Source organism: Loxodonta africana, unplaced genomic scaffold (assembly GCF_030014295.1).
Source record: "Loxodonta africana isolate mLoxAfr1 unplaced genomic scaffold, mLoxAfr1.hap2 scaffold_73, whole genome shotgun sequence".
Taxonomy (NCBI): domain Eukaryota; kingdom Metazoa; phylum Chordata; class Mammalia; order Proboscidea; family Elephantidae; genus Loxodonta; species Loxodonta africana.
In genome coordinates this window covers 717869-743466 of record NW_026975462.1, presented here as the reverse complement: position 1 = coordinate 743466, position 25598 = coordinate 717869, and the positions used below count along the sequence as shown (strand labels likewise).

At 41.8% G+C, this 25598-nt stretch overlaps 1 long non-coding RNA gene across 6 annotated transcripts in view; it reads left to right on the top strand.

Annotated features, from left to right (window-relative positions):
- Positions 1-14768: 14768 nt before the first annotated feature.
- The window catches only part of LOC135230029 (uncharacterized), a 224350-nt gene continuing 213520 nt past the window's right edge, over positions 14769-25598 (top strand). For 3 of the 6 annotated variants that reach the window (XR_010320668.1, XR_010320667.1, XR_010320665.1), the window contains exons 1-2: positions 14775-14875; positions 16073-16275. This is a non-coding gene — a long non-coding RNA (uncharacterized LOC135230029). Of the gene's footprint in view, positions 14876-16072; positions 16276-25598 lie in introns of all 6 variants that reach the window. The other 3 variants (XR_010320669.1, XR_010320666.1, XR_010320664.1) reach the window with 2 other exon arrangements.

Below are 25598 nucleotides of genomic sequence, written 5' to 3'. Positions count from 1 at the left end.
AAAACTACGATGAGATTCCATCTCACTCCAACAAGGCTGGCATTAATCCAAAAAACACAAAATAATAAATGTTGGAGAGGCTGCGGAGAGACTGGAACTCTTATACACTGCTGGTGGGAATGTAAAATGGTACAACCACTTTGGAAATCTATCTGGCGTTATCTTATACAGTTAGAAATAGAACTACCATACAACCCAGAAATCCCACTCCTCGGAATATACCCTAGAGAAACAAGAGCCTTCATACAAACAGATATATGCACACCCATGTTTATTGCAGCTCTGTTTACAATAGCAAAAAGCTGGAAGCAACCAAGGTGTCCATCAACAGATGAATGGGTAAATAAACTGTGCTATTTTTTTTATATTCACACGATGGAATACTACGCATTGATAAAGAACAGTGACGAATCTGTGAAACATTTCATAACATGGAGGAACCTGGAAGGCATTATGCTGAGCGAAATTAGTCAGAAGCAAAAGAACAAATATTGTATAAGACCACTATTATAAGATCTTGAGAAATAGTAAAAACTGAGAAGAACACATACTTTTGTGGTTACGACTGGGGGAGGGAGGGAGGGATGGAGAGGGTTTCTTACTGATTAATTAGTAGATAAGAACTGCTTTAGGTGAAGGGAAGGACAACACTCAATACATGGAAGGGCAGCCCAATTGGACTGGACCAAAAGCAAAGAAGTTTCCGGGATAAAATGAATGCTTCAAACGTCAGCGGAGCAAGGTCCAGGGTTTGGGAACCATGCTCTAAGGGGACTTCTAAGTCAATTGGCAAAATAATTCTGTTATGAAAACATTCTGCATCCCACTTTGAAATGTGGCGTCTGGTGTCTTAAATGCTAACAAGTGGCCATCTAAGATGCATGAATTGGTCTCAGCCCACCTGGAGCAAAGGAGAATGAAGAACACCAAGGTCACATGACAACTAAGAGCCCAAGAGACAGAAAGGGCCACATGAACCAGAGACCTACATTATCCTGAGACCAGAAGAACTAGTTGGTGCCTGGCTACAATCGATAACTGCACTGACAGGGAGGACAATAGAGAACCCCTGAGGGAGCAGGACATCAGTGGGATGCAGACCCCAAATTCTCATAAACAGACCATACTTAATGGTCTGACTGTGACTAGAGGAATTCCGGTGGTCATGGTCCCCAAACCTTTTGTTGGCACAGGACAGGAACCATCCCCGAAGACAACTCCTCAGACATGAAAGGGACTGGACAGTGGGTAGGAGAGAGATGCTGAGGAAGAGTGAGCTAATTATATCAGGTAGACACTTGAGACAGTGTTGGCATCTCCTGTCTGGAGGGGGGATGAGAGGATAGAGAGAGTTGGAAGCTGGCAAAATTGTCACGAAAGGAGAGACTGGAAGGGATGACTCATTAGGGGGAGAGCAAGTGGGAGTAAGGAGTAAGATGTGTATAAACTTATACGTGACAGACTGACTTGATTTGTAAACGTTCACTTGAAGCTGAATAAAAGTTAATAAAAAAAACTTTATTTAACAGAAGAAACGAGAAAATAATATCTGCTCTTAACACTTCTATTCATATTCATATTTCAGATTTACACCCCCCAAAAAAGAAAGAGAAAGAAATTATAATGGTTGTGAATTGATATAAAAAATTATTATTGAAGGTTATACAATAGTCTAAACAGAAAACCTAATAGAAATTAAATGCAATTGATGAATTGTAACAGAAAGCTTAGCAATGATTTTAGATGAATTTTCAAAACCATTTAATTAAACAAAAGCTTTACAAGATTTATTTTAAAAGATACAAGTTACATAAGAACAAAACTGCACACACTCCTCAATGACATGCATGGAATCAAGCTTTCGAGACCTTCATTTGCTGATGTGGCATGACACAAAAGGAGAAGAAACGGCTGCAAACATCCATTAATAATAGAAACACAGAATGTATGAAGTATGAATCTAGGAAAATTAGAAATCATTAAAAAATGAAATGGAACACATAAACATCAATATCTTAGGCATTAGTGAGCTGAAATGGACTGATATTCGCCATTTTGAATCGGACAATCATATGGACTACTATGCCAAATCGAAGAGATATGGCATTAAGTTTATCATCAAAAACAACATTTCAAGATCTATCCTGAAGTACAATGCTGTCAGTGATAGGATGATATCCATATGCCTACAAGGAAGACCAGTGTCTTAGTCATATAGTGGTGCTATAACAGAAATGCCACAAGTGGGTGGCTTTAACAAAGAGAATTTAATTTTCTCACAGTCTAGTAGGCTAGAATTCAAAATTCAGGGTGTCAGCTCCAGGGGAAACTTTCTCTGTCAGCTCTGTGGGAAGGTCTCCATCATCAATCTTCCCCTGGTCAAGGGGCTTCTCAGGTGCAGGGACCCTGGGTCCAAAGGACATGCTCTGCTACTGGGGATGCTTTCTTGGTGTTATGAGGTCGCCATATCTCTCTGCTTGCTTGTCTCTTTTATATCTCAAAAGGTATTGCCTTAAGACACTATCTAATCTTATAGATCTCATCAATATAACTGCGACTAATCCATCTCATCACATCATTGTGATAGGATTTACACCACATAGGGAAATCACATTAGATGACTACATGGTAGACAATCATACAATACTGGGAATCATGGCCTAGGCAAGTTGACAGATATTTTTTAGGGACACATTTCAATCCATGACAAGCAGTTAATATGACTATTATTCAAATTTATGCACCAACTGCTAATGCCAAAGATGAAGAAACTGAAGATTTTTACCAACTTCTGCAGTCTGAAATTGATCAGACATGCAATCAAGATGCATTGATAATTACTGATGATTGCAATGTGAAAGTTGGAAACAAGAAGGAACAGTAGTTGGAAAATCTGGCCTTGGAGACAGCATGATAGAATTTTGCACGACCAATGACTTCTTCATTGCAAATACCTTTTTTCAACAACTTAAATGGTGAGTATACGCATGGGCTTCACCAGATGGAATATACAGGAATCAAATGTCTACATCTGTGGAAAGAGACAATGGAAAAGCTCAATATCATCGGTCAGAACAAGACCAGGGGCTGACTGTGGAACAGACCATCAATTTCTCATATGCAAGTCTACGAGAGCCAAAGTACAACCTTGATTATATCTCACCTGAATTTAGAGACTATCTCAAGAATAGATTTGATGAATTGAAGGCTAATGCTTGAAGGCCAGATGAGTTGTGGAATGACATCAAGGACATCATACATGAAGAAAGTAAGAGGTCATTGCTCTGACAGGGATCACAATAGAGGGTCTGAGAGCTGGAGAAAAATGTGGAACAAAATTCTAACTCTCAAAAAAGACCAGATTACTCACCTGACAGAGACTGGAGAGATGCTGAGTATGTCCCCCAGACACACTTTTTGCTCAGTAATGAAGTCACTCCTGAAGTTCACCCTTCAGACAAAGATTAGACAGACCCATAAAGCAAAACTAAAGGGGCACAAAAGCCCAGGGGCAAGGGCTAGAAGGCAGGAGGGGACAGAAAAGCTGGTCATAGGGAACCCAGGGTCTAGAAGGGCAGAGTGTTGACATATTGTGGGGTTGGTAATTAGTGTTACAAAACAATATGTGTACTAATTGTTTAATGGGAACCTAGTTTGTTCTGTAAACCTTCATCTAAAGTATGACAATAAAGATATAAAATAAAATATATATGTATATCTGTTGGAAAAAAAAGAAAGCAAGAGGTCATTAAAAAGCCAGGAAAGAAAAAAAGACCAAAATGGATTTCAGAAAAAACTTCGAATTTGCTCTTGAATGTAGAGTAGCTAAAGCAAAAAGAAAATAATGAAGTAAAAGAGATGAATAGAAGATTTCAAAGGGCACCTCAAGAAGACAAAGTAAAATATTATCATGAAATGTGTAAAGACCTGGAGTTAGAAAACCAAAAGGGAAGCACATGCTCGGCATTTCTCAAACTGAAAGAACTGAAGAAAAAATTCAAGCCTTGTGTTGCAATATTGAAGGATTCTACAGGGAAAATATTAAATGACGCAGAAAGCATCAAAAGAAGATAGAGAAGGTGGAGTCAAGATTGCGGAGTAGTCAGACACTTCCAGTGATCCCTCTTACAACAAAAACCAAAAAAAAAAAAAAAAAAACAAAGACCTGAAAAAACAAGTGGAACAATTTTATACATGACAAGATAAGGGCTCTGAACATCAAAGGCAAAGTTAGGAAATCAGACTGAGTGGCCGGGGGAGGGAGACACGGTTCAGAAGTGGCGAGCAGTTGCCGGACCTGACTTGGTGAGAAATGGCACCCCTTGGACACAGTCCCCTGGAGGGACAGTGGCAGGGCTGGCAGTAGCATTCAGGATGCAGTTTCCTCAGGGGGAGACAGCAAGTCTCACAGTCTACTCACAACTCCGGAACCAGAGAAGAACAGTGTTGTTGGCAAAAGCTAAGTACTTGCATTCGTTTTACTGTGCGCTTAGCCCCCAAGATGGCTTCAGTAGCTGTAGATTTCCCTGCACCTGAGATAGGTGTTGCTGTGCAGCCTGAGCCATTCTCCTGGCCTTGGAGAAGGAATAAATTAACAACTGGTGGAAAAGATAATCTGCCAGCTCCCCTAAGCTGGGGAGCTCAGGACAGAAGAAGCTCCTTTCCAGGCACAAATGGTCCACGGACTTTAAATATCTTTCACCCCTGCATGGACCTGTGTAGGCCCATCTCGGGAGATTAGGCCCTTGTTACTGCAACGGTGTATGTGCCGGGTATCCAACTGTTTCACCTTGCAGTGGAGAGGTGTGTTTTTGATGTTTGACACTGCTCTGCCTATTAAACAGGGTCCTCACCTACCTACATTGGTGGCCTGAGGAGTGGTGGCTCCACCCACATCATCTAGACACCCAAGACAGGGGTCCAAGGATAACAGGTGCCTCCCAGTCCTTACAACCAAAAGCATAGGGTGCCTGTGGTATAAATGCAGAACCCAGCTACCTGTGCACTATAGAAAACGGGTGCACTTTCCTCACAGACACTTGGGAGATGGTTGTCAGCCCCCTGCCTTTGTTCAGAGTGTGACCCCCTGCTTCAACCAGATACCTGTGTCTCCAACAATCACCCCTCCCCATCTAAGACTATAAGACTTGATGACCTACAATTGATGACCAACTATCTAGACACCTGAGCTGAATCTATACAAGAAAAGTGAATGGACTCCTAGGCTCATATACCTGGTAACAGCTCGAGCCATCTGGTGACAGGACGTTAAATCTTGAAAGTTGCAAATGATCAAGCGAGCTCACTCAAGCACCCTATTTGGGCATATCAAAACAAAACAAAGCAAAAAGCTAGGATACAGTAGGCAAAAGTAAAATTATAAAATAAAATAACTTATGGATGGCTCAGAGACAGCAGTCAACATCAAATCACGTAAAGAAGCAGACCATGATCACTTCAACAATCTCTCAAAACAAAGAATCAAGTAATCTTCCACATGAAGGTGTCTTCCTGGAATTACCAGACGTAGAATACAAAAGGTTAATATACAGAACTTTCAAGAGATCAGGGAGATCAGGCAAAATGCAGAACAAGCCAAAGAACACACAGATAAATTAGATGAAGAAATTAAAAAGGCTACTCAAGAACATAAAGAAAAATTTAATAGGCTGCAACAGTCCATAGAAAGAAAGCAATCAGGAATTCAGAAGATTGACAATAAAATTACAGAATTAGACAACTCAGTGGACAGAGGAACAGTATTGAGGAAATGGAAAGCAGAATTGGTGAGATTGAAGATAAATAACGTGGCACCAATATATTTGAAGAAAAATCAGATAAAACTATTTTTAAAAACATGAAGAAATCCTAAGAATCATGCGGGACTCTATCAAGAGAAATAACCTAAGAGTGAAGTATCAGATTAGGGAGGGTTAACAGAAAAAACAGAGAGAATTGTTGAAGATTTGTTGGCAGAAAATTTCCTTGATACCGTGAAAGATGAGCAGCAGATATCTATTCAAAATGGTCATTGAACCCCACATAAGGTAGATCTCAAAAGAAAGTCACCCAGACATATTATAAACAAACTTGCCAAAACCAAAGACAAAGAGAGAATTTTAAGAGCAGCTAGGAATAAATGAAAAGTCGCCTACAAAAGAGACTCAATAAGAATAAGCTCAGACTACTCGAGAGAAACCATGCAGGGAAGAAGGCAATGGGATGAGTTATATAAAGTAATGAAGGAAAAGAATTGCCAGCCAAGAATCATATACACAGCAAAACTGTCTCTCAAATATGAAGGTGAAATTAGGACATTTCCAGATAAACAGAAGATTAGGGAATTTGTAAAAAAAAAAAAAAACCTACAAGAAATACTAAAGAGGGTTTTCTGGTTAGAAAATCAACAATATCAGATATCAACCCAAGACTAGAATGCAGGACAGAGCAACCAGATATCAACCCAGGTAGGGAAATCACAAAAATAAATCAAGATAAAAAAATGCTCAGAACAGGGAAACAGTGATGTTATTACGTAAAGGACGACAATACTAAAATAATAAAGAGGGACTGAAAAATGTAGTCATAGATCTTTCATATAGAGAGATAGTCAAGGGGTAGAGAGAAATAAAAGTTAGATTTAAACTTAGAAAAATAATGGCAAATAATAAGGTAACCAAAAAGGAGACTAACAATCCTACACATCAAAATAAAATACAAGAAAAAGGTAACAACTCAGAAAAAAAAAAATCAACAACGAATAAGAGGAAAAGACCATATACAGAGAAAAACTACTCAGTACAAAAAATTAAGCAGAAAAAAGAAACTCGACAACATACAAAAAAAGATATCAAAATGACAGCACAAAACTCATAACTACCAGAATTACACTGACTGTAAGTGGACTAAATGCACAAATAGAGACAGAGAGTGAAAGAATGGATTAAAAAACACGATCCATCTATACACTGCCTACAAGAGACACTCCTTAAAGACACAAACAAACTAAAACTCAAAGGATGGAAAAAACATATATCAAGCAAAAAAGAATCAACAAAGAGCAAGAGTGGCAATATTAATTTCTGACAAAATAGACTTTAAAGTTAAATTCACCAAAAAGGATAAGGAAGGACACTATAAAATGATTAAATAGACAATATACCAGGAGGATATCACCATATTAAATATTCACACACCCAATGACAGGGCTTCAAGATACATAAAACAAACTCTAACAGCATTGTAAAGTGAGATAGACAGCTCCACAACAATATTAGGTGACTTCAACATACCACTTTGGTGACGAACAGAACATTCAGAAAGAAGCTCAGTAAAGACATGGAAGATCTAAATGCCACAATCAACCAACTTGACTTCACATACATATACAGAACACTCCACCCAACAGCAGCCAAGTATACTTTCTTTTCCAAAGCATATGGAACATTCTCTGGGAGAGACCACATATTAGGCCATAAAGCACACCTTAAAGAATCCAAAACATCAAAATATTGCAAAGCATCTTCTCTGACCATGAAGCTATAAAAGTAGAAATCAAAAACAAAACAAAAAAAAAAGCAAGGGAAAGAAATCAAACACTCAGAAACTGAGCAATACCTTGCTCAAAAACGACTGGGTTATAGAAGAAATTAAGGATGGAATAAAGAAATTTACAGTATCCAATGAGAATGAAAACACTTCCTACCAGAACCTTTGAGACACAGGTAAAGCAGTGCTCAGACGTCAATTTATAGCAATACATGCACACATCCAAAAAGAAGAAAGGGCCAAAATCAAAGAATTATCCCTACAACTTGAAGAAATAGAAAGAGAGCAACAAAAGAAACCCTCAGGCATCAGAAGAAATTAAATAATAAAAAGTAGAGCAGAATTAAATGAAATAGAGAACAGAAAAAAAAATTGAAAGAGTTAACAAGACCAAAAGCTGGTTCTTTGAAAAAATTAACAAAATTGCTAAAACATTGGCCAAACGGACAAAAGAAAAGCAGGAGAAGAAGCAAATTACCCAACATCACAACAGACCCAACTGAAATTAAAAGAATCATATCAGATTAGTATGAAAAATCATACTCTAACAACTTTGAAAACCTAGAAGAAATGGATGAATTTCTAGAAACACATTGCCTACCTAAACTAACAGAAACAGAGGTAGAACAATTAAATAAACCCATAACAGAAGAAGAGGTTGAAAAAGGTAATTTTAAAAATTAAAAATCTCCCAAGAACAACAACAAAAGCCCTGGCCCTGACAGCTTCCCTGGTGAGTTCTACCAAACTTTCAGGAAAGAGTTAACACTACTACTAGTAAAGGTGTTTTAGAGCATTGAAAAAGATGAAATACTCCCAAACTCATTCTATGAAGCCAGCATATCCCTGTTACCAAAACCAGGTAAAGACACCACACACACACACACAAAAAAAAACAAATTACAGACCTATATTCCTTACGAAATTAGATGCAAAAATCCTCAACAAAATTCTACCCAATAGAATTCAATAACATGTCAAAAAAAATAATTCACCAGGACCACGTGGGATTCATACTAGGTATGCAGGGATGGTTCAACATTAGAAGAACAATCGAAGTAATCCACCATATAGGTAAAACAAAGGACAAGAACCACATGATCTTATCAACTGATGCAGAAAAGGCATTTGACAAAGTCCAACACCCGTTCATGAGAAAAACTCTCAGCAAAATAGGAATAGAAGGAAAATTCCTCAACACAATAAAGGGCATTTATATAAAGCCAACAGCCAACATCACCCTTAATGGAGAGAGCCTGAAAGCATTCCCTTGAGATGGGGAACCAGACAAGGATGCCCTTTATCACCACTCTTATTCAACAGTATGCTGGAGGTCCTAGCCAGAGCAATTAGGCCAGATAAAGAAATAAAGGGCATCCAGATTGGTAAAGAAGAAATAAAAGTATCTCTATTTGCAGATAACACGATCTTATACAGAGAAAACCCTAAAGAATCCTCAAGAAAACTACTGAAACTAGTAGAAGAGTTCAGCAGAATATCAGGATACAAGATAAACCTACAAAAATCAGTTGGATTCCTCTACACCAACAAAAAGAACATTGAAGAGGAAATCACCAAATCAATACCATTTACAGTAGCCCCCAAGAAGATAAAATACTAGGAATAATTGTAACCAGAGACATAAAAGACCTATACAAAGAAAACTACAAGACACTACTACAAGAAACCAAAAGAGACTTACGTAAGTGGACAAACATACCTTGATCATAGACAGGAACTCTGAACATTGTAAAAATGTCTCTTCTACTGAAAGCGATCTATAGATATGCTGCAATTCCAATCCCAATTCCAAGGACATTTTTTAATGTGATGGAGAAACAAATCACCAACTTCATATGGAAGGGAAAGAGGCCCCAGATAAATAAAGCATTACTGAAAAAGAAGAACAAAGTGGGAGGCATCACGTTACCTGATTTTACCGCCATAGTAGTGAAAACAGCCTGGTACCGGTACAGCAGCAGACACATAGACCAATGGAACAGAACTGAGAAACCAGACATAAATCCATTCACTTATTAGCTGATATTTGATAAAGGCTCAAAGTCAGTTAAATGGGGGAAAGATAGCCTCTTTAACAAATGGTGCTGGCATAACTGGCTATCCCTCCACAAAAAAATGAAACAAGATCCATACCTCACACCATGCACAAAAACTAACTGAAATGGATCAAAGACCTAAATATGAAATCTAAAATGATAAAAATCATGGAAGAAAAAACAGGGACAACACTAGGAGCCCTAATAAAAAAAAATATGTAGCATAAACAGTACAAAAAACATTGCTAACAATGTGCAAGCACCCAAAGAGAAAAGAGAACTCCTAAAAATCAAACACTTACGCTCATCCCAAGCCTTCACCAGAAGAGTAAACTGATTACTTACAGAGTGGGAAACAGTTTTTAGCTATAACATTTCCGATCACCCTCTGATCTCTAAAATCTACATGATATTGCAAAAACTCAATAACAAAAAGACAAATAATCCATTTTAAAGATGGGCAAAGGATAGGAACAGGCACTTCAACGAAGAAGACATTCAGGCAGGTAACAGATACATGAGGAAATGCTCACAATCATTAGCCATTAGAGAAATGTAAATCAAAACTACAACGAGACACCATCTCACTCTAGCAAGGCTGCCATTAATGCCAAATCACAAAATAATAAATGTTGGAGAGGTTGTAGAGAGCCTGGAACACTTATTCACTGCTGGTGGGAATTTAAAATGGTGCAGCCACTTTGGAGATCAATCTGGCACTTCCTTAAAAAGCTAGAAATACAACTACAATAGGATATGGCAATCCCACTCCTTGGAATATATCTTAGAGAAATAAGAGCCTTTATATGAACAGATACATGCACAACCATGTTCATTGCAGCACTGTTTACAATAGCAGAAAGATGGAAGTAACCAAGGTGCCCATCAACAGATGAATGGATAAATAAATTGTGGTGCATTCACACGATGGAATACTTCACTCAGATCAAGAACAATGATGAATCCGTGAAATATTTCATAGCTTGGAGGAATCTGGAGGGCATTATGCTGAGTGAAATTAGTCAGTTGCAAAAGGACAAATATTGTATGAGACCACTATTATAAGAACTCAAGAAATAGTCTAAACAGAGAAGAAAATATTCTTTGATAGTTATGAGGGTGGGGAGAAAGGGAGGGAGAAGGATATTTGCAAATCTAGATAGTAGACAAGAACTATTTTAGGTGAAGGGAAAGACAACATACAATAAAGGAGAGGTCAGCATAAATGGACTAAATGAAAAGCAGTTTCCTGAATAAACCAAATGCTCCAAAGGCCAGAGGAGCAGGGGCAGCAGTTGAGGGACCATGTTTTCAGGGGACATCTAGGTCAATTGGCATACTAAAATCTATTAAGAAAACATTCTGCATCCCACTTTGGTGAGTGGCGTCTGCAGTCTTAAAAACACTATCAAGCGGCCATCTAAGATGCATCCATTGGTCTCAACCCAGCTGGAGCAAAGGAGAATGAAGAACACCAAAGATACAAGGTAATTATGAGTCCAGAAGACAGAAATGGCCACATAAATCCGAGACTATATCAGCCTGAGACCAGACGAACTAGATGGTGCCTGTCTACAACCGAAGACTGCCCCAACAGGGAACGAAACAGGGCATCCCTGACGGAGCATGAGAGCAGTGAGATGCAGACCTCAAAGTCTCATAAAAAAAATCAGACTTAATGATCTGACTGAGACTAGAGGAACCCTGGAGGTCATGGTCCCCAGACCTTCTGTTGGCCCAAGACTGGAACCATTCCCAAAGCCAACTCTTCAGACAGGGATTGGACTGGATTATAGGATAGAAAATTATAGTGGTGAGGAGTGACCTTCTTGTCTCAAGTGGACACATGAGACTATGTGGGCAGCTCCCGTTTGGAGGGGAGATGAGAAGGCAGAGGGGGACAGAAAGTAGCTGAATGGACACGGGGAATACAGGGCTGAGAGAAGGAGTGTGCTGTCTCATTAGTGGGAGAGGAGCTAGGAGTACATAGCAAGCTGTATACAAATTTTTGTATGAGAGACTGACTTGATTTGTAAAGTTTCACTTAAAGCACACACACACAAAAGACAGAAAGAATACACAGAGTCACAGTACCAAAAGAAATGGTCGACTTTCAGTCGTTTCATGAGGTGGCATATGATGAAGAACTGGTAGTAGTGAAGCAAGAAGTCCAAGCTACACTGAAAAAAAAAAAAAAAAAGGCACTGGCGAAAAACAAGGCTCCAGGAACTGACAGAACACCCACTGAGTTGTTTCAACAAACAGATGCAGCACTGCAGATGCTCACTCCACCATGCAAAGAAATTTGGAAGCTAGCTACCTGGCCAACAGGCTGCAAGAGATGCATGTTTGTGTCCATTCAAAGAAAGGCGATCCAACAGACTGTGGAAGTTATCAAATGTAAATTAGTAAATATGGTAAACAAACAAACAAAGAAACTCTATCTATTCTACACTGAATATGACATTCTATCCCCAGGAGATCTAGTGAGTTTATGATGTTGTTGTTAGGTGCTGTTGAGTCAGTTCCAACACATAGTGACCCTATGTACAACAGAACGGAACAGTGCCCAGCCCTGGGCCTTTCTCATTGCTGTGTCTGAGCCCACTGTTGCAGCCGCCGTCTCAATCTGTCTCATTGAGGATCTTTGTCTTTTTCACTGACTCTCTACTTTACCAAGCACGATGTCTTTTTCCAGGGACTGATTCCTCCTGATAATATGTCCAGAGTACGTGAGACCAAGTCTTGCCACCCACTTTTCTAAGGAGCATTCTGGCCGTACTTCTTCCAAGACAGGTGTGTTCATTCTTCTAGCAGTCCATGGTATATTCATTATTCTTCACCAACAACATAATTCAAGTTTCAGTTCTTTTGTCTTCCTTATTCATTGTCCAGCTTTAGCATGCATATGAGGCGACTGAAAATATCATGGCTTGGTTCAGGCACACCTTAGTCCTCAAAGTGACATCTTTGATTTTTAACACTTTAAAGAGTTCTTTTGTAGCAGATTTGCCCAATAAAATATGTCATTTGATTTCTCGAAGTCTGCTTCCATGGGTGTTGACTGTGGATCCAAGTAAAATGAAATCCTTGATGACTTCAGTATTATCTCTGTTTATTGTGATTTTTTTATTGTTCCAGTTGCGAGGATTTTTGTTTTCTTTATGTTGAAGTGTAATCCATACTGAAGGCTGAAGTCTTTGATCCTTATCAGTAAGTGCTTCAAGTCCTCTTCACTTTCAGTAAGCAAGGTTGTGTCATCTGCATGTCTAGGCTGTTAATGAGTCTTCCTCCAATCCTGGTGCCCCTTCTTCTTCATATGATCCAGCTTCTTGGACTGTATGGATATACGTTTTTTTAAAGACACTGAGTTTTTGGTAATTTACTACGGCAGCCCTAGAAAATGAATACAGAGCCCTTCACCAAGAACAAGTCAAGTTAGCACCAAAAATGCTCCTGTAAGGGTAGCCGCATAGCATGAGACATGGCAGTTTTTAAAAAGTATGAAGTAAAACTTTCAGCTTTGACAAAGAAAGGGCTCCTCTAAGTCCAAGTTCTAAGTCCACTGCTGTTGGGTCAATTCTATCTCATAGCGACCCTAAACGACAGAGTAGAATTGACCCATAGGGCTTCCAAGGAGTGGCTGGTAGATTCGAACTGCTTGAATAAGTATTGTGAAAAAATACAACCCTGACACACAACTTTTCTGAGCTTAGTATTAAAACAAAACAAAACAAAAAGAAGTTGCTATCGAGTGGATTCTGACTCATAGGGACCGTACAGGACAGAGTAGAGCTTCCCCACAGGGTTTCCAAGGAGGGACTGGTAGATTCAAACTGCAGACCTTTTGGTAGCACCCAAATGCATAACCACTGCACCACCAGTGGCTTTCAAATCAGCTATAGGCTGATGATCTCCAAATTCTTAGAACCTGGAAAACTATTCTACCTCAGAGTGGTATCCACAGCTGGAAACTGTTCTCCACACTTGGATGACCTCAGACATCCAAATCTAACATGTCCAGAAAAAATCTTTTGGTCATTTTCTCAAGTTTGTTCCTCCATGGTTTTCCACATGGTAGAGAATGGCTCTGGTGACCATGCTCTCATGGTAGCCTGAATTCCAGAAGTCACCTTTGATTCTCCATTCCCCTCATCCCATACGTCTGATCGACCAGCAATTCTTGGCAGCTCAAGCTCCAAAGTACACCTCAAGCCTGCCCACTGTTCCCACCTGCACTTCCACCATCACTCCTCACCCTGACCACTGCAGAAGCATCCTGACCGGTCCTCTGTATTTGCTGTCTTCAAGTTCTCCTGGGCTACAGTTAATTCCTGGGACACATTCTTTCTCAAGACCGTTGAACAATAGAAGGAGAAGGGCATTTAGTTGTATGCTACCTCCTCCGCTTGAGCTGCACGCCCCTCAGAAATCACTTTTCACTGTCCACTCTATAATGTCTCTATTCCAATTTCCTGTCTTTGGCCGCACTGCTTTGATAGCGTGCATGCATGTTTGCTTCAGGAGTCATGTAGACAGATGCTTGCAGGAATTTTTCTTAGTACAATCATGGTTGTGTGCCATCAAGAGATTCTGACTCATATCAACCCTGTATGACAACTTAGAACTGCTTCACAAGGTTTCCTAGGTTGCAGCTTTTTATGGTGCAGCCCCGGTGGCACGGTGGTTAAGAGCTCGGCTGCTAACCAAAGGGTGGACAGTTCAAATCCACCAGTTGCTTCTTGGCGGAAATACATGGCAGTCTGCTTCTGTAAAGACTTATAGTCTTAGAAACCCTATGGGGCAGTTCTACTCTGCCCTATAGGGTCACTACGAGTCTGAGTTGATTGAACAGCAACTGGTTTGGATTTTGTTTGGTTAGAATCTTTATGGGAGCCCATCTCCAGATCTTTTCAACCCCTGAGCTGGTGAGTTCCAACGGCCCACCTTTCAGTTAGCCAAGCACTTAACCGTTGCACCTCCAATACTTAACTCTGCGCCGGAGAGGGCCCTCTCCTGACGTCTCCCGTCTCCTCACCCCGCACACCTTGGCGTAGTCCTTGCTTCTAGACCCCACCCTCCCCTCTGGAGGCCCAACCCCCCCAAGCCCGCCCCACACCCGGGCCGCTGGGCGGGGCCGGCAGCCATGTTCCTCGCCGTCCAGCCAGTTACTCCCGGAAGCGCTGGGACGGGTGGTGAGGGGCCCGGGCAGGTGGCGCGCCTTAGAGAGGATGCTGTTCCTGCTGCTTTCCGTGCGTGTTTTCTGAAAGGTATGAAACTCCGGCAGGTGGGTGGAGGGACCCGCTCCCAGACTGAACAAGCCCGGCCCCTCAAAGGTGTGGAGGGAAGGCGCCAGGAGGGCGGTTTCCAGTGCCAGCATCCTGTGGGTTCCAGAGGTTGGAGAGTCCGGACGTTGGTTTAGCAGCTCGCATCGCCCCCTCAGGCGTACCCCGTCCCGAGTGATCCCCAGGGGCGGACGCGGCACGGGGGCGGGCAGACGCAGCCACTCTAGGGGTCTGCGAAATTTGCATCCCCATGGATTTGCGGGGGGGGGGGAGTCCAGCCGCAGGATCCAGCTGCGGAGTGCCCTCGGGCCTAGGGGCTTGAAGGGCTTGGGGAGAAAGGCAGTGTCCAGGGCTGCGCCAAGGTCCCTACTCTGCCTGGGGCGGGTTTGCGGGCCAAGCTGGGGGATGGGCGCCTGCCCCCTCCGCCCCCCACCTGCTCCCTGTGCCAGGGGGGAAACCAAGGCCCAGAGTTCGCCCGGGGGCGGTGAGATTCCAGACTGAGGATGGGGCACTCGCCCCCGTTCGTCGTCCCACCCCCACCAGACTCCGTAGGGTGCCAGGGACGGGGAGAGAGGGATCCCCCGCCCAAGGCCCCGCTGCCCCTTACTGTTTTGGGCACTGTGCCTGGGAGGCTGAGGCACCCCGCGCCGTCGCCCGCGCCCAGCTGGTCTACTCTCAGGTCTGGGGCGTCGGCGCGGCCCCGGCCCCACCTGGAAAGGAAGGGGTCCTGGGAATCTGTGGAGCAGCGCGGGGACCCTACTCCTTGTGGAAGCAGCGATTCAGTGTGTGTTAACAGTGTGGATGCCGGGTCCCGCTCCCGCTCTGGGTGGCGGGGGTGGGGGTAGCAGGAAGGGGTCCTGAGCGCCCATGTTGTTTGTTAACTTGAGCATTTGTGCGGCGCTGTGTACCGGTGGCTGTGGACGCGGTCTCTGGTGCTGAGGGGATATGAGGGTTCCTCAAACTGGTGGGATTTGGAGCCTCTACCCTGGTGGCAGTGGGTTTAGTGGGTTACCCTGGTGGCTAGTGGTTAAGTGCTAAGGCTGCTAGCCAAAAGGTTGGCAGTTTGAATCCACCAGGCGCTCCTTGGAAACTCTGTGGGGCAGTTCTACTCTGTCCTATAGGGTCGCTATGAGTCAGAATTGACTCGATGGCCACAGGTGTGGGTTTTTTTTTTTTTTTTAGGTTGGAGGAGATTAGGTGTCTCTCGGGCTGACATTTGAAGGTCTGGAGCTGGCCGTTTATGAGGGTTTATAAGGGTTTTAAGTGCTCCGGCCATGGGCACCAACCCGATCTTCCAGCCCCTGCGGACGGACCGCCTCCCCCGCCCCGGGGGGATTGGCTGCTCTGGGACCCCGAGCCCAGAGGACGGTGAGAAGCTGACAAACGTGAGTGATGCCCTGCAGGCTCCAGTCGGCGGGGCAGCCCTGCTCACATGGTCTCAATAGGGGCAGTCGGCTTCGTGCCTGGGGGGTGGTTTCCGAATGTTTCCTCGTGGCCCCCCCCCTCCTGCGGGGCGACAACTCTCCCCTGGGCGGGGACCTAGTAGAGGTCTGCAGGGCATCAGGGTATGGAGGGGCAGAGCTTGGGCGGGGAGGGCGCAGCCCTGCAGGTTCCTCTACGTGACCACGGCGGGGGGGTGTGGGTCGTGAAGGCTGGGCCTGGTTGAGGACCCACTAGGTCTTGCAGGAGGAGTGGGTTAGGATAATCATAGCATTAATGGGAGTATTGAGAGAGCGCCCTGGGGCGTTGGGTCCCTCGGGAAGAAAAGCTTCTGCTATTCCCACTGGAGCAGTACCCAGGTCGTCCCGGCTTAGGTCCAGGAGGTTCCCATGCTCGGAGGGCCTGGTGGGCAGAACAGAACCGGCGGTGCGCGCGCCCTCTCGCCCCCTTGCGCCGAATCGCTTAAGTTCAGTGTAAGGCGATTCTAAGCCATGGTTCTGGAACTCAATAGTGAAGCAGAGCAAATGATGCAGTGCCTTGATGGGACCGGTGGAGACAACAAGAAGCAAAGCACAGCTGAAACTTCAAAATTCCACTGAGTGTTAGTAGGATTTGGAGGGAGAAAATAGACGGAGACTCGAGAGGCCCAGAGATGCAGAAGGGTTAGAGGATTAGGGTTAGGGGTTAGGGTTTGGTGTTAGGGGTCCAGGTTTGGGGGTTAGAGGTTTGGGAGTTAGGTTTAGGGGTATAGGTTTTAGGTGGTTGGGGGTTGGGGTTAGGGCTGGGGTTACTAGGCTTGGGCACAAGTGGTTTAGGGTTATGGTTAGGGTTGGAGTGAGGCTGAGGTTGATTCCCCAGTCTTGTGTACCGTCTCTTCCTTCACCAGAGTTACCACATATCTGTTGTTTGGTTGGAAACCCTGAGGGTGTGGTGGTTAAGAGCCACCGGTGCTAACCAAAGGTCTGCAGTTCGAATCCACCAGGCACTCCTTGGAAACTCTATGGGGCAGTTCTAATCTGTTCTATAGGGTCTCTATGAGCTGGAATCGAGTCGACGGCAGTGAGTTTCGTTGTTTTGGTTATTGTTTAGTTAGCTTTTCTCTACCCACTCCGTCTCCCTGGTGAACATCAAGGATTGTTTCTGTGCGTAAATATTTTCATGAGTTTTTATGATAGTGGTCTCTCACTGTGTATGTCGTTTTGTGATTGACTTAGTCAGTATGATGCGCTCCAGATTCATCCATGGCGTGAGATGTTTCGGAGATTCATCATTGGTCTTTATTGTCGTGTAGTGTTCCACTGTGTGTATGTACCATAGGTTGTTTATCCATTCCTCTGTGGACGAGCACTGAGGTTGCTTCCATCTTTCTGCTACTGTGAATAAAGTTGCAGTGAACACGGGTGTGCATATGTCTATTCCTGTGACTGCTCATGGAAACCCTGGTGGCTAGTGGATAAGTGCTACGGCCGCTAACAAAAAGGGTTAGGGTTTGGGGTTAGGGATGTTAGAGTTAGGGTTGTTAGAGTTAGGGTTTGGGGTTAGAGTTTAGGGTTAGGGTTTTTCGGTTAGGGTTTTTGGGTTGGGGTTAGGTGTTAGGGTTAGGTTTAGGGTTTGAGGTTAGAGTTTGGAGTTATAGGTTAGGTGTTAGGGGTTGCAGTTTGGGGTTTAGTGTTTTGGGGTTTAGTCGTTAGGGTTTGGGTTAGGTTTTAGGGGTTAGGGTTTAGGTTTAGGGTTGGGGTTGGTGTTGGGTTTGTTTGGGATATGTGGTTTGGGTTAGAGGGTGGGTGTTAGGGGATTGGGGGTTAGAGATTGAGGGAGTTAGAGGGTGAGGGGTTAGAGGGTGAGGGGGTTAGAGGTTGAGAAGATTATAGAGTGAGGGAGTGAGAAGGTGAGGGTGTGAGGGGGTGAAGGTTAGGGTTTAGGGTTAGAGGATTTAGGCTTAGGGTTCAGAGGCTTAGGGTTAGCGGGTTAGGGGGTTAGGGTTTCAGGGTTCAGAAGTTGGGGTTGGTGTTGTGGTTAGGGTTAGAGACTTAGGGTTAGAGGGATAGGGTTTGAGGTTTAGGGTTAGAGGATTAGGGGTATGGTTTAGAGGTTTATGGTTAGGGGTTAGGGCTAGGGTTTAGGGGTTCAGGTTTAGGGGTTTGGGATGGGTTTGGGGTTAGGTTTCAGGGTTTAGGGTTAGAGGGTTAGGTTTAGGGCTTAGGGCTTAGAGTTTAGGGTTTTAGGACTTAGGGTTTAGGGCTTAGGGCTTAGAGCCTAGGGTTTAGGGCTTAAGGTTTAGGGTTTAAGGCTTAGAGTGAGGGTTTGGGCTGGGGGCTGGGGTTAGGGTTTAGGGTTAGGGTATTAGGGTTAGAGGGTTCGATGGTTTAGCGTTTAAGTTTAAGGGTTAGGGTTAGAGGTTGGGGTTACGCGTGTTAGTGTTTAGGGTTTTGGCGTTTAGGGTGTTCGGGTTAAATGTGTTAGGGCTAAGGGTGTTAGGGTTTTAAGTGTTATGGTTTAGGGTTAAGTGATAGGGTTAGGCTTAGGCTCATTCTTAGGTTTAGGGCTAGGGATTTGAGGTTTAGGGTTTGGAGTTGGGTTTGGGGGTTGGGGTTAGGTTTAGGGCTATGGTTAGAGGGTTAGAGTTAGAGGGTTAGGGTTTTGGGTTAGGGTTTCAGGTTAGCGTTAGAGGGTTAGGGTTCGAGGGTTAGGGTTAGGGTCGTTAGGGTTAGGGTGGTTAGGGGTTAGGGTTAGGTGTTAGGGTTTAGGGTTTATGGTTAGGTTTAGGGTTTGGGCTTTGGGGTTTGAGGTTTGGGTTTAGGGTTTGGGGCTTAGAGTATAGGGTTTAGAGTGTAGGGTTTTGGTGTGTAGTGTTTTGGGGTGTAGGTGTTTAGGTTGTAGGTTTTAGGGTATAGGGGTTAGGGTTTGGGTTAGATTTAGAGTTTAGGGCCTTGGGGGTTAGGACCTAAGGGCTTAGGGTCTTAGGGGCTTTGGGGCTTAGGGCTTAGGGGCTAGAGTTAGAGGGCCAGGGTTATGGTTTGATTCCTGGCTGGTAATTTTTTTCCTTCAATATTTTGTATAAGTCATCCCATTGCCTTCTTGCCTCCATGATTTCTGCTGAGTAGTCCAAGTTTATTATTATTTACTCTCCTTTGTTGGTGACTTCCTTTATCCCTAGCCTCTCTTAAAATTCTCTTTATATTTGATTTTGGCAAGTTTGATTATTATATGTCTCGGTCACTTTCTTTTGAGATATACCTTATATGGATTTTGATGAGCATCTTTCATGATATCAGGGAAGTTTTCTGCCAACAAATCTTCAACAGTTCCCTCTGTATTTTCTGTTAGCCCTCCCTGTTCTGGTACTGCAATCACTCATAGTTATTTCTCTTGATAAAGTCCCACATGATTCTTTGGATTTCTTCATTTAAAATTCTTTTATCTGCTTTCTCTTCAAATATATTAGTCCCAAGAGTTTTATCTTCAGTCTCAGTAATTCTGCCTTCCAGTTCTTCAATTGTGCTCTTCTTACTTTCTATTGAGTTTTCTAATTCTGTAATTTTATTGTTAATCTTCTGAATTTCTGATTGCAGTCTCTCTATGGTTTTTTGCAGCTTATTAAATTTTTAATTATGTTCTTGAGTAACCCTTTTAATTTCTTCGGCTGCTTTATCTTTGTGTTCCTTGGCTTGTTCTGCATTTTGCCTCATTTCCTTCGTGATGTCTTTAAGAGTTCTGTATATTAATCTTTTGTATTCTGCATCTGGTAATTCCAGGATTGCACCTTCATCCAGAAGATTGCTTGAGTCTTTGTTCTGAGAGCTTGTTGAAGCAATCATGGGTCAGCTTCTTTTTTTTTTTTATTTTAATAATTTTTATTGTGTTTTAAGTGAAAGTTTACAGATCAAGCCAGTCTCTCACATAAAAACTTATACACAATTTGTTACATATTCCCAATTACTTTCCCCCTAATGGGACAGCCCACTCCCTCCTTCCACTCTTTCTTTTCGTGACCATTTTGCCAGTTTCTAAGCCCCTCTACCCACCCATCTCCCTTCCAGGCAGGAGATGCCAACATTGTCTCAAGTGTCCACCCAAACCAAGTAGCTCACGCCTCACCAGCATCCCTCTCCAACCCATTGTCTAGTCCAATCCATGTCTGATGAACTGGCTTTGGGGATGGTTCCCGTAGTGGGTAAACGGAAGGTGTGGGGGCCATGATCACTGGGGTCCTTCCAGTCTCAGTCAGACCATTAAGTCTGGTCTTTTCATGAGAATTTGGGGTCTGCATCCCACTGTTCTCCTGCTCCCTCAAGGGATCTCTGTTATATTCCCTGTCAGGGCAGTCATTGGTTGTGGCCCGGCACTATCTAGTTCTTCTGGTCTCAGGATGATGTAGTCTCTAGTTCAGGTAGTCTTTTCTGTCTCTTGGGCTCGTTATTATCTTATGTTCTTGGTGTTCTCCATTCTCCCTTGATCCAGGTGGGTTGAGAATCATTGATGCATCTGAGATGGCTGCTTGCTAGCATTTAAGATCCCAGATGCCACTCTTCAAAGTGGGATGCAGAATGTTTTCTTAATAGATTTTATTTTTCCAGTTGACTTAGATGTCCCCTGAAACCAGGGTCCCCAAACCCCTGTCCCTGCTTTGCTGAACTTCAAAGCATTCAGTTTATTCAGGAAACTTCTTTGCTTTGGTTTGGTCCAGTTGTGCTGACCTCCACTGTGTTGAGTGTTGTCCTTCCATTCACCCAAAGTAGTTCTTGTCTATCTCTTTAGTAAATACCCCTCCCCTCTCCTCCCTCCCTCCCCCCTCTCGTAACAACAAAGGAATATGTTCTTCTCAGTTTAAAATATTTCTCAAGATCTTATAATAGTGGTGTTATACACTTTTTGACCTTTTGCAACTAATTTCACTCAGTATAATGCCTTCCAGGTTTCTCCATGTTATGAAGTGTTTCACAGATTCATCACTGTTCTTTATTGATGTGTAATATTCCATTGTGTGAATATACCTTATTTATCCATTCATCCATTGATGGGTACCTTGGTTGGTTCCATCCTTTTGCTGTTGTAAACAGTGCTGCAATAAACATAGATGTGCATATATGTGTTTGTGTAAAGACTCTTATTTCTCTAGGATATATTCCGAGGAGTGGGATTGCTGGGTTGTATGGTATTTCTATTTCTAACTTTTTAAGGAAGCGCCAAATTGACTTCCAAAGTGGTTGTATACCGTTTTACATTCCCACCAGCAGTGTATAAGTGTTCCAGTCTCTCCACGGCCTCTCCAACATTTATTATTTTGTGTGTTTTGGATTAATGCCAGCCTTGTTGGAGTGAGATGGAATCTCATTGTAGTTTTTTGATTTGCATTTCTCTAATGGCTAATGATTGAGAGCATTTCCTCATGTATCTGTTAGCCGCCTGAATGTCTTCTTTAGTGAAGTGCCTATTCATATCCTTTGCCCATTTTTTAATTGGGTTGTTTGTCTTTTTGTGGTTGAGTTTGAGCAGAGTCATGTAGATTTTAGAGATCAGGCACCGGGCAGAGATGTCTTAGCTGAAAACTTTTTCCCAGTCTGTGGGTGGTCTTTTTACTCTTTTGGTGAAGTCTTTAGATGAGCATAGGTGTTTGATTTTTAGGAGCTCCCAGTTATCTGGTTTCTCTTCGTCATTTTTAGTAATGTTTTGTATTCTGTTTATGCCATGTATTAGGTCTCCTAATGTTGTCCCTATTTTTTCTTCCATGATCTTTATCGTTTTAGATTTTATGTTTAGGTCTTTGATTCATTTGGAGTTAGTTTTTGTGCATGGTGTGTGGTATGGGTCCTGGTATGGGTCCTGTTTCATTTTTTGCAGATGGATATACAGTTACAGCAGCACCTTTTGTTAAAAAGACTATCTTCTCCCCAATTAACTGACACTGGGCCTTTGTCAAATATCAGCTGCTCATATGTGGATGGATTTATATCTCGATTCTCAATTCTGTTCCATTGGTCTGTGTGTCTGTTGTTGTACCAGTACCAGGCTGTTTTGACTACTGTGGCAGTATAATTGGTTGTAATATGGGGAAGAGTGAGTCCTCCCACTTTGTTCTTTTTTAGTAATGCTTTACTTCTCCGCGACTTCTTTCCCTTCCATATGAAGTTGGTGATTTGTTTCTCCATCTTTTTAAAAAATGTCATTGGAATTTGGATCGGAAGTACATTGTATCTATAGATGGCTTTTAGTAGAATGGACAATTTTACAATGTTGTCTTCCTATCCATGAGCAAGGTATGTTTTTCCAATTACGTAGGTCCCTTTTGTTTTTTTGCAGTAGTACCTTGTAGTTCTCTCGGTATAGCTCTTTTACATTTTTGGTAAGGTTTATTCCTAAGTATTTTATCTTCTTGGGGGCTGCTGTGAATGGTATTCATTTGGTGATTTCCTCTTCAATGTTCCTTTTGTTGATATAGAGGAATCCAACTGATTTTGTATGTTTATATCGTAATCGGAAACTTTGCTGAACCCTTCTGTTAGTTTTAATAGTTTTCTTGAGGATTCCTCAGGGTTTTCTGTGTATAAGATAATGTCGTTGGAAAATAGAGATAATTTTATTTCTTCCTTACCAATCTGGATGCCCTTTATTTCTTTGTCTAGCCCAGTTGCTCTGGCTAGGACCTCTAGCTCAATGTTGAATAAGAGCAGTGATAAAGGGGATCCTTGTCTGTTTCCCGTTCTCAAGGGAAATGCTTTCGGGCTCTCTCCATTTAGGATGATGCTGGGTATTGGCTTTGTATCAATACCCTTTATTATATTGAGGAATTTTCCTTCTATTCCTATTTTGCTGTGAGTTTTTATCATGAGTGGGTGTTGGACTTTGTTAAATGCCTTTTCTGCATCAATTGATAAAATTATGTGGTTCTTGTCTTTTTTTTATGTGCTGGATTGCATTAATTGTTTTTCTAATATTGAAGCAACTTTGCATACCTGGTATAAATCCTACTTGGTTATGGTGGATTTTTTTTTCATATGTTGTTGAATTCTGTTGGCTAGAATTTTCTTGAGGATTTTTGCATCTATGTTCATGAGGGATATAGGTCTGTAATTTTCTTTTTTTGTGTTGTCTTTAGCTGGTTTTGGTATCAGGGTTATGCTGGCTTCATAGAAGGAGTTAGGTAGTATTCCGTCCTTTTCTATGCTTTGAAATACCTTCAGTAGTAGTGATAAGTCTTCCCTGAAAGTTTGGTAGAACTTTGCAGTGAAGCCGTCAGGGCCAAGGCTTTTTTTTTGGGGAGTGTTTTGATTACCTTTTCAATCTCTTTTTTTGTTATGGGTTTATTTAGTTGTTGTACTTCAGTTTGTGTTAGGTAGGTAGTGTGTTTCTAGGAATTCATCCATTTTTTCTAGGTTTTCAAATTTGTTAGAATACAATTTTTTGTAGTAATCTGTTATGATTGTTTTACTTTCAGTTGGATCTGTTGTGATATGGCCCATCCCATTTCTTACTCGGATTATTGGTTTCTTTTCCTGTATTTCTTTAGTCAGTCTGGCCAATGGTTTATCAATTTTGTTAATTTTTTCAAAGAAGCAGTTTTTGGCCTTGTTAACTCTTTCGATTGTTTTTCTATTCTCTAATTCATTTAATTTTGCTGTACTTTTTATTTTTTGCTTTCTTCTGGTGCCTGACAGTTTCTTTTGTTGCTCTCTTTCTGTTTGTTCAAGTTGTAGGGACAGTTCTTTCATTTTGGCTCTTCTTTAATATGTGTGCCTTTATTGATATAAATTGACCTCTGAGCACTGCTTTCACCATGTCCCAAAGGTTTTCACAGGAAGTGTTTTCAGTCTTATTGAATTCTGTGAATTTCTTTATTCCCTCCTTAAGGTCTTCCATAACCCAGTCTTTTTTGAGCAGGGTATTGTGCAGTTTCCAAGCATTTGATTTCTTTTCCCTGGTTTTTCTGTTATTGATTTTTACTTTTATGGTCTTTCGTTCAGAGAAGATGTTTTGTAATATTTCAGTGTTTTGGGTTCTGTAAAGGCTTGGTTTATGACCTAATATGTGATCTATTCTAGAGAATGTTTCATGTGCACTAGAAAAGAAATTATAGTTTGCAGCTGTTGGGTGGAGTGTTCTGTATAAGTCTATGAAGTGAAGTTGTTTAATTGTAGCAATTAGATCTTCCATGTCTGTATTGAGCTTCTTACTGCATTTCCTATCCTTCACTGAGAGTGTTGTGTTGAAGTCTGCTACTATAATTGTGGAGGTGTCTATCTCACTTTTTAATTCTGTTAACGTTTGTTTTATGAATGTTGCGGCCCTATCATTGGGTGCATAAATATTTAATACAGTTATATCTTCCTGGTAAATTGTCCCTTTAATCATTATGTAGTGTCCTTCTTTATCCTTTGTGGTGGATTTAACTTTAAAGTCTATTTTGTTGGAAATTGATATTGCCTCTCCTGGTCTTTTTTGATTGTTGTTTGCTTGATATATTTTTATCCATCCTTTCAGTTTTAGTTTATTTGTGTCTCTATGTCTATGGCATGTCTCTTTTAGGCAGCATACGGACTGATCATGTTTTTTTATCCAGTCTGCAACTTTCTGTCTCATTATTGGTGAATTTAGTCTATTTACATTAAATATAATTATAGATAAGTATGAGTTTAGTGCTGTCATTTTGATGCCTGTTTTTGACAATTTCATTTTTCCATTTACTTTTTTGTGCTGAGTTTTTCTTTGTAGAATGTGTGTTCCTCCTTTTTATAGTATCTGAGTTTATGTTTTTTATGTTGGTGAGTCATTATGTTTATCTTGGTGTTTATTTTGAAGTATGGAATTGTTAGACCTCGTTGTGGTTACCTTAATATTTACCCCGGTTTGACTAAGTAAAAAGCTAAGTTGTTTTGCCCTGTATCGCCTTGGTTTCCTCTCCATATGTAAGATCTATGCCTCCTGTATTTAGTCCCTCTTTTTTTGTCTATTGTAATCTTTTACATAATCACATCAATGATTCCCTGTTTTGAGCAGTTTTTTTTTAATTAATCTTATTTTGTTTTTGTGATTTCCCTATCTGAGTTGATATCAGGATGTTTTGTTCTGTGACCTTGTGTTGTGTTGGAATCTGATATTATTGATTTTCTGACCAAAGAATTTCCTTTAGTAATTCTTGCAGTTTTGGTTTGGTTTTTGCAAATTCTCTAAGCTTGTGTTTATCTGTAAATATCTTAATTTCACCTTCATGTTTTAGAGTTTTGCTGGATATATGATTCTTGGCTGACAGTTTTTCTTCTTTGAGTGCTCT